This window comes from Ochotona curzoniae, unplaced genomic scaffold (genome assembly GCF_017591425.1).
Source record: "Ochotona curzoniae isolate NIBS_2020 unplaced genomic scaffold, NIBS_Ocur_1.0 scaffold_3835, whole genome shotgun sequence".
Taxonomy (NCBI): Eukaryota; Metazoa; Chordata; class Mammalia; order Lagomorpha; family Ochotonidae; genus Ochotona; species Ochotona curzoniae.
Window position 1 is genome coordinate 25702607 of NW_024467114.1, and position 14587 is coordinate 25717193.

At 43.3% G+C, this 14587-nt stretch overlaps 1 pseudogene; it reads left to right on the forward strand.

Annotated features, from left to right (window-relative positions):
- Positions 1-13533: 13533 nt before the first annotated feature.
- LOC121145830 lies at positions 13534-14115 on the forward strand (annotated as a pseudogene).
- Positions 14116-14587: the final 472 nt, after the last annotated feature.

Below are 14587 nucleotides of genomic sequence, written 5' to 3' on the forward strand. Positions count from 1 at the left end.
TTTTTTAAATCAGGAAACATAAATATCATGCTAAGTAGGATAAACAAACTGTAGGAATAGTCTGGCTTAATCTGCTGTCTGGTATTTCAGGTCAGGTCTTGCCACTTTGCCAAAAGCTCAGGAGAGAGCACGTTATCCTGCCAAATGGTGAATAAAGGATCATCAGCCTACTTATTGTTACTTACTTATTGAAAATTAAGTCATTGGGCTCACAAGTTTTCTGAATAATTACAATTTCAAGTAGTTTCTAAACAGTTGTCCTGACCTGCCACCTGTCATCTGTCTTGTGTTTTGATAGGAAACATATGCCATGCCTAAGAGGCACTGTACCCTTAGTAGAACATGGGAGAGCAAAGGAAGGAGAAACACGAGTCCATGATAATTTAAGTATGTAAAGTATTAGACAAGCAACCAAATGGCAAAGCTCAGGATAGGCTGGGATTAAGGCTGTACTGTAATTCTTCCCTCATTACCCAACTCAAGAATCCATGGACTGTCATTTGCATTAACATTACTTCTAGTACCCCATGGACCCTTGACTTTCCATCTTGCAATATCCTGTAACATGTTACAGACTCCCTGTCATCCAACTTGACCACTGAAGAGTATGTCGTAGACCAAAAAAAAAAAAAAAAAAAAAAAAAAACCCACTTTGGAGCTGAAATTCAGAGTCTTGGGAAGTTTCATGAGTTATCAATGGGAGAAACTATAATTTATGATATTCAGAAACAGACCCTAGAGAAGTTTATGCTTCAGTAAGACCTTTGCCCCATCTGGCTCCTAAAAGTGTTCTTTGTTTCTTGTGCAACTGAAAGGTCACCAGAATGTAAATATCCTCTAACCTCTCTTCCTTATCTTTCCGAGAAGAGTAATAGCTCACATAGGTACTTGGAATTCTTAAGGTACTTAAGTCAACATGTTTCTTCCCTCTCAGTGTTTCTTATTAAATGTCTTTGTTTTGTGAGTCACTTGCATACTAACCATAATTAAAGTTAGTTAAAAGTAGCTGAAGAAAATGTTATTACAATCATCTTCTAAAGGCTTAACAAAGCTTGAATCCTAGTTTTAGACTGAAATGGGTATGGATCCCAGGCTGCTGCATCTTCTCAAGAACCCTACATGGTTTCTCTAGTCCTCAAGCCTTCTACCTCCGTTGTCTTCTACAAGTACTCAAGTCTCTTTCATTGTTCAAAAAGTTCCCTAGCTTCATATTTCCCTTCAGGTGCTACTCTTTTCCCACCTTCACTTAGGTGACTAAACATCTCACTTGTAGAAAGAATAGCCTAGATTGCAATCCATCACTTCCCATCCACTTCCCATACATGCTGGATGCTGCCCTGCTCACACCAAAACTCTGTGCATGAGGGTCATAAGATGCTCTAGACAGGCACACTTCCTGCAGATGTTAGCCAGGGTCTGACCACACATCATCATTTGCTGGGATTTAAGGGATCCTTGACAAGGAATTTGAATTTCATCCATGATCGGAGAGCTCTGCCATTTCCCTGATGGACAGCTGGTCTACTTCAAAATGGATCCTTGAGGGACTTGGCAATTGAGAGGTGCCAGGGATTTGGGGTGAGGGGGAGGGCAGTGACTGCCATACCATTGATCAGTGCTGCAGTGTCTCTGGATTTTAAATTCACCCTTTTGCCTGCTCTGTAAAAATCTTGGATCCATTATAGATTTTTTTCCTTTCAAAAAAAAAAAAGTTTTGTTTTTTTTTTAAAACCAAGAAAGTCATCTGACACTTGAGCAAACCTTTTTCTTTTGAACAAACCTTTTTCTTTTATCAGCTGTGACCCAACATTAAACTTTGTCAATAGAAAGAGCTGGAGAGACATGGAAAGAGGAAACTATTGCGCTTCCTGCCTGCTGCGTAGTCACTCCACAGGCTCCTATGAGCACGTGTGCTCTCCACGTGTAGCTCCTGTGACTCACTCAGCCTTCCCAGGGTCCAGCTCCAGCAGCAGGGGGCTTCTTCAGTTGCAATCCTTGGGTTACACAACATCTCACTCCCACTAGGTCTGTCTTCCCTAACACAGCCCCAGCCTACGCTCCCCTTGGGACGGTTGTGGGGTAGAATTCCTTCAGGGAGATGTCATTGCACAAACTACTTTTCCCGGGAGCCAAGGCGTATTTCCAGCAAGATGCTGCCCGCAGACTTCTAGCTAGTGGCACTTATTCCCCAGTCAGTTCCAGAAGGTGGGTTTCCAGGAAGTTCTGTTCAGGAGCCCACCACAGTGACCTGAGCCGGGAGCAACTTTTCCTTGAGCAGTCTGTCACAAAACCCTCCTGGGAGTATCTCTTCCTCCACCTGCCAGGCTCATATTCTTCCGATTTTCTTGCATTCCTCCCAGCCCACAACTCCAGTCCCCTGCCGTAGTTAATAATTCTTTTCAATAAACTCTCCTTTACAAACCACCACTGTGTGACTTCTCTTTAATCTTCAACACATTGATACACCACTCTAGCCTTCTCATAGCTTCATAGATAAAATCGGCTTTGTTTGTTTTTCTTTCTTCACCTGAAGTGATTGCTCAGTGAATTAATTGAGTTCTGATCAGCTAGGATGATTGCCATGTAGTTCTTGTTGGACTGCAATTTTGTACTGCTGCCTGATGTTAATGATGATGCATTGGGTTACAGTTTCATTGGTAGCATATCCTTTACTTTGTAGATTTCAGTGAATGATGATTTATTGCCATTCAGCGTTAGGTTTAGTGGATGAAAGAAATGCTTAAATTCCCAGCAGAGCTGTAGATGAAGGCAAAGCAAACATGAGGATGCCTAGTGCTTGTGTTTAGCATCCTTAGAAAGTGTTTTATGATCTATTTTTTTACCTAGTTGTAAAAGTGATGTGTAAAATGTTGAAGAGGGTCACTGTGATGTAGCAAATTTCCTCCTTTTTTAAATCTTATTTTTATTTTTATTGTAAAAGCAGATGTGCAGAGAGGAGAGACAGAGAGAAAGATCTTCCATCCTCTGGTTCACCCCCCAAGGGACCACAGCAACCAGAGCTGAGTCAATCTGAAGCCAAGAGCTTCTTTTTTTTTTAAAAGATTTATTTTTATTATTTTTTTATTGGAAAGGCGGATGTACAGACAGGAGAGACAGAGAGGAAGGCCATATGGGATCTCGGGCGTGCAAGGCGAGGACCTTAACCACTTGCGCCACCCTGAAACCACTTGTGCCGGGCCCTGAAACCAGGAGCTTCTTTTGGGTCTCCTACACAGGTGCAGAGTCCCAAGGCTTTGGGCTGTCCTCTACAGCTCTCCCAGGTTGCAAGCAGGGAGCTGGATGGAAAGTGGAGCAGCAGGGACATGAACCGGCACCCATATAGGATCCCTGTGGTTACAAGGTGAGGATTTAGCCACTAGATCATTGTTCTGGACCCAATGTATCAGTTTCTAAGAGGAGGTATGAAGATACAAAATCCCTTTCTTAAATATTTTTCATCCTATAGTTTTCCCTGTGCTTTAGGTGTGTTTTCCTATTCTCAACAGCCTCTAGTCCTCAGACGCTAACAAACTAAACAGAGCAATGGTAACACCGGTAATGTCAGTAGATATTGTAATGATGCAGCTACAGGCCCAGGAATACCGAGGCTTGATGGAAACCGCTAGAAGCTGGGGCAGAGGTAGAGAAAGATCCTCCTCTGGATCCTACAGAGCGAGCAGGACCCTGCCAGCACAGTGATTTTGGACATCTGGGTCTTAGATGCCTCACCTCCAGAGCCCTGAGCAGGTGAATTTCTGTGTCCAGTTACCCAGTTTGTGATCATTTATGACAACAGCCCTAGAAAATAAATGCAGCAGCTTTTTCAATGCAAATAGTTTATTATATGACAGTATCAAAGCAGGGAAATTGATAGCATTGACCTGATAAAGAGACTTCAGGATTTGTTCAAATATAACCCAGATAAAATCTTAAAATAACAAATACTAGCATGCATACACATGCAGTATTTCCATAACTATCCCCTCCCTACACAGAGTATTTGTCTCAAGAAGCTGTTCTTTAGCCCTCATATTCATGTTTCATAGTTCAGGAACACAGATCAGTGAAAAAATTATAAAATTCTCAAGCTAAAGGGATTCTTTACTTCCACAAATCACACTCTAAAAGATACCAGCCTGTTTCCTCTCCTTCAAGGTTTCACGGAGTTGTAAATTAGGTAGAAATCCACAAGTACCTTTTTTCTTGGTTCAATCACAGGAAAGTTACTTAAAGCTGCAAACCCCAAACAGACAACAAACACTCCATCAATAAGGTTGTAGGCCGGAAGAACTCACATCGGAGGTTTTGTCAAAACACTAAAAGCCATGCTCTGGCCTGGTGCAATGGCTTAATGGCTAAATCCTCACCTTGCATGTGCTGAGATTTCATGTGCAAGCTGATTAGTATCCCAGCTGCTCCACTTCACATTCAGCTCTCTGCTTGTGGCCTGGGAAATCAATAGAGGACAGACTTGGGACCCTGGACCTACATAGGCGTCCCGGCTGAAGCTGCAGGCCCCTGGTTTCAGATTGGCTCAGTTCTGGCTGTTGCGGCCACTTGGGGAATGAACCAGATGGATGGAAGATCTTTCTGTATCTCCTTCTCTCTGTAAATCTTTCCAATGAAAATAAAATAAATCTTTGAAAAATGGAAGTTAAAAAAAGAACTAATTGGGCCCGATAGCCTAGCGGCTAAAGTCCTCGCCTTGCATGGACTGGGATCCCATATGGACACTGGTTCTGGTCCCAGCGGCCCCACTTCCCACCCAGCTCAATTGTGGCCTGGGAAAGCAGTCAAGGACAGCCCAAAGGCTTGGGACCCTGCACCCACGTGGGTGACCTGGAAGATGCTCCTGGATCCTGGCTTCAGATCAGATCAGCTCTGGCCATTGAGACTGCTTGGGTTGTGAATCAACGGATGAAGGATCTTTCTCTCTCCTCTGGATTTCTTTCCAATAAAAATAAAATAAATCTTTCAAAAAAAAAAAAAACCTAGTTGAATCCTTAAATAATAAATTTTTTAAAAAAGCAAGCCATGGTCATGGTGTCCTCAACACCAATACCCTCTCCTTTGCTGTGCAAAGGAGGGCTCACATCAATTTCAATCATAAAATCTACATAAGATCAAGGTTTATAATCTGAAAAATAGCATCAAATCAACACAAAGACTACCCAGTAGAAAAAAATAAAATAAATGTAAGTAGGAGAGTCCTGGCAAAATAGAAAATCCAATGAACACATGAGAAGATATTCAACTAAATTAAAGATCGGAGAAATATAAGTTGAAATCACAAGGAGCAAGGTTTGGGCTGAGAGGTTAAGGCACCCACTTGGGATGCCAGCACCCCACCTCAGAGTGCCTGGATTTGAGTCTTGGTACTGTTCCTGACTTAGTTTCCTGCTAATGTGCATCCTGGGGGGCGGCAGGTGGCGGCTCAGGTAGTTGGGTCCCTGCTACCATGTGGGGGACCCAGCTTGACTTCCCAGCTGCTAGCTTCAGTCTGACCCAGTTTCTGATGTTACAAGGTTTTGGAGGTACAAACCAGCACATGGGAACTTTCTTTTGCTCCTTCTTTGCTTTTCTGCCTCTCAGGCAAATAATAAAATTTGAAAACATCTCAAAAATCCTTTTATTCTTGAGCTAATGTACAAACGTAGAGACGGATTAGAGAGAGAAAAATTCATTCTGCCTTGGAGAAGCAGAACATAGACTGGTACAGAATTTTCAGAAGATGATTCAGTGATATACACAAAATCAAAGAGGTCTGTACCACCTGACACAGCAAGTGCTCTTCTAGGAGACTTGGATTCAATTACACATATAGAGAAAAATGATGTCTGAGAGAATGAACTGCTTCGAGAAGGGGAAAATTGTCAAATAAGGTATTGAGTGACAAGGTATTAGTTAATTGTGATAAGCCCATATTAGGCAGCCATTAAAGTAATGTGTTGGATAATCATACTTCATTGTGAATTATCATATTAGTAGGAATTATATGTTATTATGAATAAAAACCAAAATAAAACGATAGGTATTAAGCTGTATTCCAAGAACATAGTTTCTACCTGGATGTATTATCAGCCTCCATCATTTTAGCCCTGGGAACTTGGAGAGTTGAAATATTTACTTATACCTTGGAACATCAGTTTCATCATAAGAAGATGAAACTGGCGATATTGGTATCTACCTCCAAGGGTTGTCATAAACTCACTAAGAGTTTATTCATGTGGAGCCCAGCGGCATGGCCTAGCAGCTAAAGTCCTCACCTTGAACACAAAAGGTTCTCATATGGATGCCAGTTCTAAACCAGCAGCTCCACTTCCCATCCAGCTCCCTGATTGTGGCCTGGGAAAGCAGTCGAGGACAGCCCAAAGCTTTGGGACCCTGCACCCATGTGGGAGACCTGGAAGAAGTTCCTGGATCCTGGCTTCGGATCGACATAGCATTGGCCATTGCACTCACTTGGGGAGTGAATCATCGGATGGAAGATCTTCCTCTCTGTCTCTCCTCCTCTCTATATATCTGACTTTCCAATAAAGAAATAAATCTTTAAAAAAAAGAGTTTATTCATGTAAGAATATTTCGAAGCAGTATCTCATACACAGCGATATCTAACAAATACTAGCTACTCTCACTATTATTGCTTATGTAAAAACTACATGTTTGGGGCTGGTGTGAAGGCGCAACTGGTTAATCCTCCTCTTCCAGGTGTAGCATCCCTGAGAGACACCAGTTAGTGCCCCAGCTGTCCATTATGAACCAGCTTGCTGTTTACGGACTAGGAAAATAGTGGAGGATGACCCAAAGCCTTGAGACCTGGAAGAACTCCTTGGATCCTGGCTTCAGGTAGGCTCAGCTCTGGCTGCTGCGCCCTATTGGGGAGTGAACCAGCACAGGGAAGATCTTTCTGTCTCTCCTTCTCTGTAAATCTGCCTTTCCAATGCAAAATAAATATATCCTTAAGAAAAATACATGCTCCTGTGCATTGAGGGAATATTTGGCCTTTGTTACTACTTTTGTCTAATCAATATCTGAACTTACTGCCTAATGAAGCAGATCATACATTCCACCATAGAAACTGAAAATGCAAGGTATGTGTTTTCACATATTCACATGTATCATCAGGGCATGGGCTCTGATAGTCTAATTCTTCCAGAACCCATTCTGACTCATGGAAGCCAGGGAGAGACACAGCTGTAATTATAGTGTCAGTAGTCTCAGCATATCCAATTGTGTGATCAGTGGGAGCAGGCTGAGCAAATAATTCTTCAGTGAACTCTTCCCGTACAATGACTTGCAAGCGAGTTCCATTTTGTTTTTGTATTTGAGAAAGGAGGATGGGGGAGAGCCTTCCCACCTGCTGTTTCACTGCCAGAATGCGCACAAGGGCTGATACTAAGCCAGGACTGATGCTGCAGCTGGGTATTCCATCTGGGTCTCTAACATGGGTGGCAGAAACTTAACTACTTGAGCCATCACCATCTGCTGCCTTCCACTGCTCCCAGGGTGAGCACTAGGACATTAGAACCAGGAGCCAGGGCCAGAAGTTGAAAATAGGTAAGTGTTTTCCGTGTCTTTTCTAGACATACGCCCATGCCATCCACTATTTTTTTAATGAAGGCCTTTATCCTCAATTAAGAAGATACGAGTAACCTAGTGGCTGAAGTCTTTACCTTGCATGTCCCGGGATCCCATATGAGCACCGGTTTGTGTCCCAGCTGCTCCACTTCCCATCCAGCTTCCTGTTTGTAGCCTGGGAGAGCAGTAGAAGAGGGCCCAAATCCTTCGGACCCTGCACCTGCGTGGGAGACCCAGATTAAGCTCCTGACTTCAGATTGGCTCAGCTCCAGCTGTTGCAGCCACTTGGGGAGTGAGCTACCAGATGAAAGATCTTTTTGTGTCACCTCTGTAAATTTGCTGTCTTCTTTTCTCTTAAGTCTAACTTTTTCAATCAAAATAAATGAATCTTATAAAAATAAATAAACAGTAGATTTATAAATGAAAATCCTCTCCAGTTTTTTTATTATGAACAATGTCAAACAGAGAAAATTAAGAGTAATACAAATGAATGCCTGCCATCCAATAATTAGTTGTGTTTTGATGTTTGCTTTACTTTTACACACATGCTCATATTTTCCCTGCATTTTTAAAGCCAATGGCATTTTAGAAAATATATGATAATTCCAAAATAGTTTCATACATCCTGACCATTTTCAAATTTCCTCCAGCATTCCAAAAATACCTTTTGAACTTATTCATTTGATTATTAGGTGTAATAAAACACATGTGTTGGGCTATTTCTGCCCTTCGACTTTTTAACTTGAAAAAATTATTTTGTAAGGGAAGCTATGGGCTTTGGAACTTCTATTGACTTGCATCTAATGATTGAGAAGATAAATATGGAAACTAGCATTTACCAAGCATGTATGAAGTATGGGGCCTATCAATAGGAGCAGGGTAACTTCCCTGACTTCCAGCAGGCAGACACTGTGACTTTGCGAATGCACACAATAGGCTGGTCTTACTGCTACCTAAAAAGGGCTGTAGGAACAGGGGAAGCTAGAGGGACTTATTTCCTTTGCTTGGAGCCCTCTGACTGGGATAGCTGAGCAGGGTTGTCTTCATGGACCTAAGAACTCATCCTCCACTGCTTTCAGAAGCAGATGTCTCAGCACAGTGGTCAAAGACTCTTACAGCCTGATTCCTCTCTAACCATTCAGCCTGATCCCTTACCACCTATGTTCTCTTTATGTATTTTTTCCAAAGATTTATTTATTCATTATTAAAAAGGCAGATTCATAGATAGAAGGAGAGACAGACAGAGATCTTCCATCAACTGCTTCATTCCCCAGATGGCCACAATGGCCCCAATGACCGCAGCTGAGTTGATTCATAGCCAGGAACCAAAAATTCCTTTTAGTTTTTCAACATGGGTGTAGGGACACATGGACATGAGTCATCATCTGCCATTTTACCAGGCCATAAGCAGGGAGCTGGATTGCAAGTGGAGCAGCCAGGACTAGAACTAGCTCCCACATGGTATACCAGCGCTTACAGGCAGAGGATTAGTATGTTGAGCCACCGCAACCATCCTTAAAATTTTTTTTCAGGCATTGCAATCACACAATAGTCATTCATGTATTCATCCAGCTGTTTAAGAAATGTATAAAATGGACCAGAAGCCAAGCAGCAGGGACTCAAGTTAACAAGCGCTTGAGTGCTTGTTCCAAGTGGTGGCTTAATCTGAGGTGCCATAACACCTGCCCTAAGCAGTGTTCTTTCTTTTTTCTTTTTCTTTTTCATTTTTATTGGAAAGTCAGGTTTACAGAGAGATAGGGAGATAGGGAGAAAGATTTTCAGTAAGCTGGCTTACTCCCCAAGTAACTGCAATGGCCAATGCTGAGACAATCCGAAACCAAGAACCAGGAGCCTATTCCGGTTCTCCCATGTGGATGCAGGGTCTAAAGTCTTTGGGCTGTCCTAAACTGCTTTCTCAGGCCACAAGGAGGGAACTAGAAAGGAAGTGGAACAGCCAGAATACTAACCAACATCTATACGGGATCCTGGCACATGCAAGGCAAGGACTTTAGCCACTAGACTACCGTGTCGGACCCAGGCAGTATTCTAAAAATATGTTTTTCTGTATATGTGTTCATATGGTACATCCAGCTGGGTTTAGTTACGTTTCCAAAAATCCATGGTGCTTTGCAAGCAAATTACCTCGTAGCCTCAGTCAACAATTGGTACTATGATCAGATTCACCTAATTAGCTCATTCAGTTGACAGTAGACACCAAGAACTGTGCTTCTCTACCTTGATTGCATCTTCTGACAGGTTTCTGCGTTTCCAGGAGCAAGCAGAGATTTTTGTTGCCTAAAACATATCATCCAAAGAACAGTTCCTCCTTGAGGGCCTTTGAACACTTTCTAAAGCAGCCCAACACCTCGGACTCTGGAACGAGTAGACACTGCCCTTGACACACAAAGATCATATATGGCAACCCACCCATGGCAGGAAAGAAAGCCTCTCTTAGGGTCTTCCATGTTTGTTTTGGACACTAAATGAAGATGAGTGAAGTGCCCCAATTCTCAGGTTACATGAGCTGTCAGATCTGAACCAATGGACATTCTGGAGAAATGGGTGGAACTTGTGACTCTTTTCCTTGGTGCTGGCAAGATCACACATTTGCGCGTTACATGCATGGTGCAGGATGTGCCTCTTTGTGTACAGAAAGGGAGACAAAGTGAACCCAAGAGGTGGTCTTGGCAGCTTTATGCATCAAGATGGGCATGCAGGAAGATGTTTATAGAAGAACACATTCAGATCCCTGGTACCTCTCGGTGGGATCACAACATTGTCAAACAGTACAGGGATGTTTAAATACAAATAAATTATGCTTTCCCTGAATGGAGTCTAGGCTCCAGTGTGCAATTACTGGATGTGTACATGGGGGTTTCAAGGTTGAGTGAGTGTTTCATTTCTCACTGACGAGATTCAGTTCACCTCTTGGCACCCACGATGCCGTAAACAACAGCTCCCAGATGCCAAAGGACGTGCCTGCCAGCAGTCAGCAGATGGCTGTGCCGACGGCCGACCTCATACCTTCCCACGCAGCTCTATCCTGGCCTGTCTGGCTTGTTTCATCGACTAATTTGATGTTTGAGATACACAAAGAAGCCGTATCATTTATATCTGTGCTCTCAAACATAATAAAGTAAACAGCCAGGAACACCCCACTTAAACTTTCAGGGAGTTAGAACATTGTCAATATCTTTGTGTTTGCCTATGTATTTCCACTCACACCTCAGTCTTTTGTTGTGCTTCAGTGCTAACTGAATATGCAATCCTACATATTTTGTGTTTACTATTCCTGTGCTTCCAAAAAAACCAACTGTAGCATATTTTGACATTTAAAAAGTTTTAGCAATGCACATACACCTTTTATCTTTCTGTGCTCTGTCTTCTTTGTTTTACGCTTTACACAAATGATATCATGCTTAATGTTGTCTTCTGCAACTTCATGGCTTTTTTCATCCAAGGTAAATTTCTTAAGATTCAGGCCTGGCGCGATAGCATAGTGGTTTAAGTCCTCACCTTGAATGCGCCGGGATCCCATATGGGCACCGGTTTTAATCCCTGCAGTCCCATTTCTCATCCAGCTCCCTACTTGTGACCTGGGAAAGCAATGGAGGGCCGCCCTTAAGACCCTGCACCTGTGTGGGAGATCAGGAAGAGGCTCCTGGCTCCTGGCTTCAGATCAGCTCAGCTGCAGCTATTGCAGCCACTTGGAGAGTGATCCAGTGGACAGAAGATCTTTCTGTCTCTCCTTTTCTCTGTAAATCTGCCTTTCCAATAAAAATAAAGTGCAGTAAAGTAAAATAAAAATATAGGCTTCATTGGCACAGGGACTTTGCTTCATTCATTGCAAAAGCCCTCATACCTTGAACAGTGCCTGAAACTTAGGAAAAGCTCAAAAACCTTGACGAAATGAATGAATGTGTGTATTCTATCAAAGCCAGATCAGCAATCTTAGCATATTGAGCTCTTTTACCTACCACCCATGATTCCCTGTCCAGAGTTCTACCTGAGTGTTGAAGGATGGGAGAACGTACTCTATAGAATGTAGTGTAGCTTAGTATTGTAGCTTTTGAGAGTAAAACAGAAGTGTCGAGTCCACTCACTACTAAGAGAAGTCACCAGGACTTTGATATTTTAGAAAAGCTTTCATTTTAGACTCAGCTCCTTGAAGGCCACTTCCTAGAAGTCTAATCCCTTGGAAATGGAGACCTTCAGGATACTCCACAGTTGAATACCATCTTCTCCTTTTCACGACATAATGGAACAGTTCTATTCTTTGAAGAACATAATTTTGGATCACTCTTCCGATAGCAATGAATTCTTGCTGGTCCTGAACGCTGTAGGTGGATCCTTCTCTGGACCAACCACTTACCTTCTCATGAAATGGAGCAGGTTTCTGCCCACAGAACCAAGAAAATCAGGGTCATGGCTACATTCGTGGAACCACAGTGCCCTGAAGGACACATGCTCCTTCTCTTCCTAACTTTCCCTTCGTGTAAGAATAAGAGGGAAATTGATTAGCAGGCTTGGCTCACCCAATTGTGGCATCTGAGAAGTCTCATGACAAGTTATCTGCAAGCTGGAGACCTCGGGATACTGGCTACACGGCTCAGGCCAAGTTCAGGGATATCCATCCCAAAAAAGTGAAAGACATGTCTGGATTGGAGTGGAAAGCTCGGAGAATCAGCCACAGTGCTATGGGTGCAGTCCTAGAACCCAAAGGCCAGAAATTGACATCCAAGAAAGAAACAGGATAGGATGGACCCCAGCTCTCTCTCAGCTACAGCCTCAAATCCCCTTCCCATTTTCTCTCCCAGAGCTCCAAGCCCACCATGCCATTCCAGGTCTTCCCTATCTGGCACACTCAATTTCATATGCATGTCACTTGGTAGCACCCACTCACAACAGCCAAAATCATGCTTTTCCAAGTATGTAGACCCTCCTTAATCCAGTCGTGCTGACACCATAACATTAATTATCTGCCCTTCTTGGTTTCATCTAAGGTGACAACAGTGAGTTCCAGACATTGTAGTCAGACCATGGCCTCCAGCACCTTGATTCTCTTCTCAGTGTTGCTCACGCCTATTCTAGGAACTTTACTGTGGAGTCACAGGCTAAGCCAAAGGGCCCTAGAGCAAGCTGCCCCTCCCCCAATAACTGTATCATGGGTAGAGTGTAAATAACTCCACAAAGCATTCAGTGTTCTCTTTAAGAAGCTACTCAGGTGAAAATCACAAGTTCCTTTGGGATTCCAAATTTAGCCTATTTTACTTCCAGGAGAGGAACATATTTCTCCAAGATTCTATGATCAGTTATGCATCACACTTCATCATACAGAATATGTGTACATGATAACAAAGGCCCTTCCTATCTATCTGAACTGGTTTTAGAATGGAAGGTACTGTGATGACTGCCATGATATCTAGAAGGAAGGCAAAATTGTAATAAGAACTTGTTCGATGTACCAAAGTTTGTGTCAACAGTGTTAAGAAATCCTTTTCATTCTCTTTGCTGTCACATGGGCCTTCCAGGAGATTTTCCTGCCTAGAGGAAAGTCTAAATAGACTCATGATTGGGTTCCCACATCTTGTAAAGTCTGATTCATGTGGATGGACTCTGGATCTTTCCACATATAAATTTTTACTGGAAAAGAGGTTGAGATTCTGGAAGGACCACTTCCATGCTGTAATGGTATCCTATTTTCCCTAATGCCCTCAAGAAAGGAAGTACAGAACAACGGCAGCAAAACAGCAAATAGCAAAAAGCAAAGAAGCTGACTCGCTTCTTGCAAAGGTGAGACTAGGAGTGGACATACTGGTGATGACTGAGGTGACAGGAACATTAACCACTGTGGCCAAGGGGGTGGGGGAAGGTCAGCAATTCCCACAGTGCTTTCAAATGCCTTTTACAACTAAAATGTTGGCATTCTTTCCTTTTGCCTCATCTTCCCTAGCCATGAGTATGTTGAGGTTTCAGAAGAGGCTTGCCTCTAGTGTCCTCCGTACAGCAGGAAGAAGGACTGGTTGGACCCCAATGAGACTAACAAAATTGCCAATGCCATCTCCTGCCAACAGATCCAGAAGCTGATCATGGATGGGCTGATTATCTGCAAGCCAATGACTGTCCACTCCCGGGCTCGGTGCCGGAAGAACACCCTGTCATGCCAGAAGGGCAGGCACTCGGGCATAGGGAAGTGCAAGGGTACAGCCAATGCTCACATGCTGGAGAAGATGAATTGGATGAGGAAGATGTGGATCCTGCGCTGCCTGTTCAGGACCTGGAGTCCAAAAAGATTGACCACCACATGTACCGCAGGCTGTACCTGAAGGTGAAGGGAAACATGTTCAAAAAGAAGCAGATGCTGATGGAGCACATCCACAAGCTGAAGTCTGACAAAGCCGGCAAGAAGCTCCGTGTTCACCAGGCCATGGCATGCAGGTCTAAGACCAAGGGAGCCCACAAGCACTGGGAGAGCGCCTGCAGGCCAAGAAGGAGATCATCAAGACCCTGTCCGAGCAGGCAGAGACCAAGAAGTAAAGCTCCCTCTCGTGTGGGTGTACATAGTAACCTTGGAGATGGCTGTGGGTCAGCCATCAAAATAAAGCATGTTCCTGTCCAATAATAATAATAAGAAGAAGAAGATAATAAGATGCCACATGTCACTTTACAACAAAACTACCATTCACAGAGTACATGCAGCAAAGATCTTTACTTTGATGACTAATTCCTTCAAAGAATTCTAAGCATGGGAAGCAGCCACTGCTCAACAAATGTTGAAGGATACAAGGAGCCAGCGGATGGGAGCCAACTGATTAGAAAACAGTTGACCCTCATCAAAATACAAGATTTAAGGGCAGTGCTGTGGTGCAATGGATTAAACCACCAGCAGCATCCTTTATAGGCTCAGGTTCAAGTTCTGGCTGCTCCACTTCCTAACCTTCTCCCTGTTAGTACACCTGGGAAAACAGTGGAAGACAGCTCAAGTGCTTGGGCCACTGCACCCCATGGC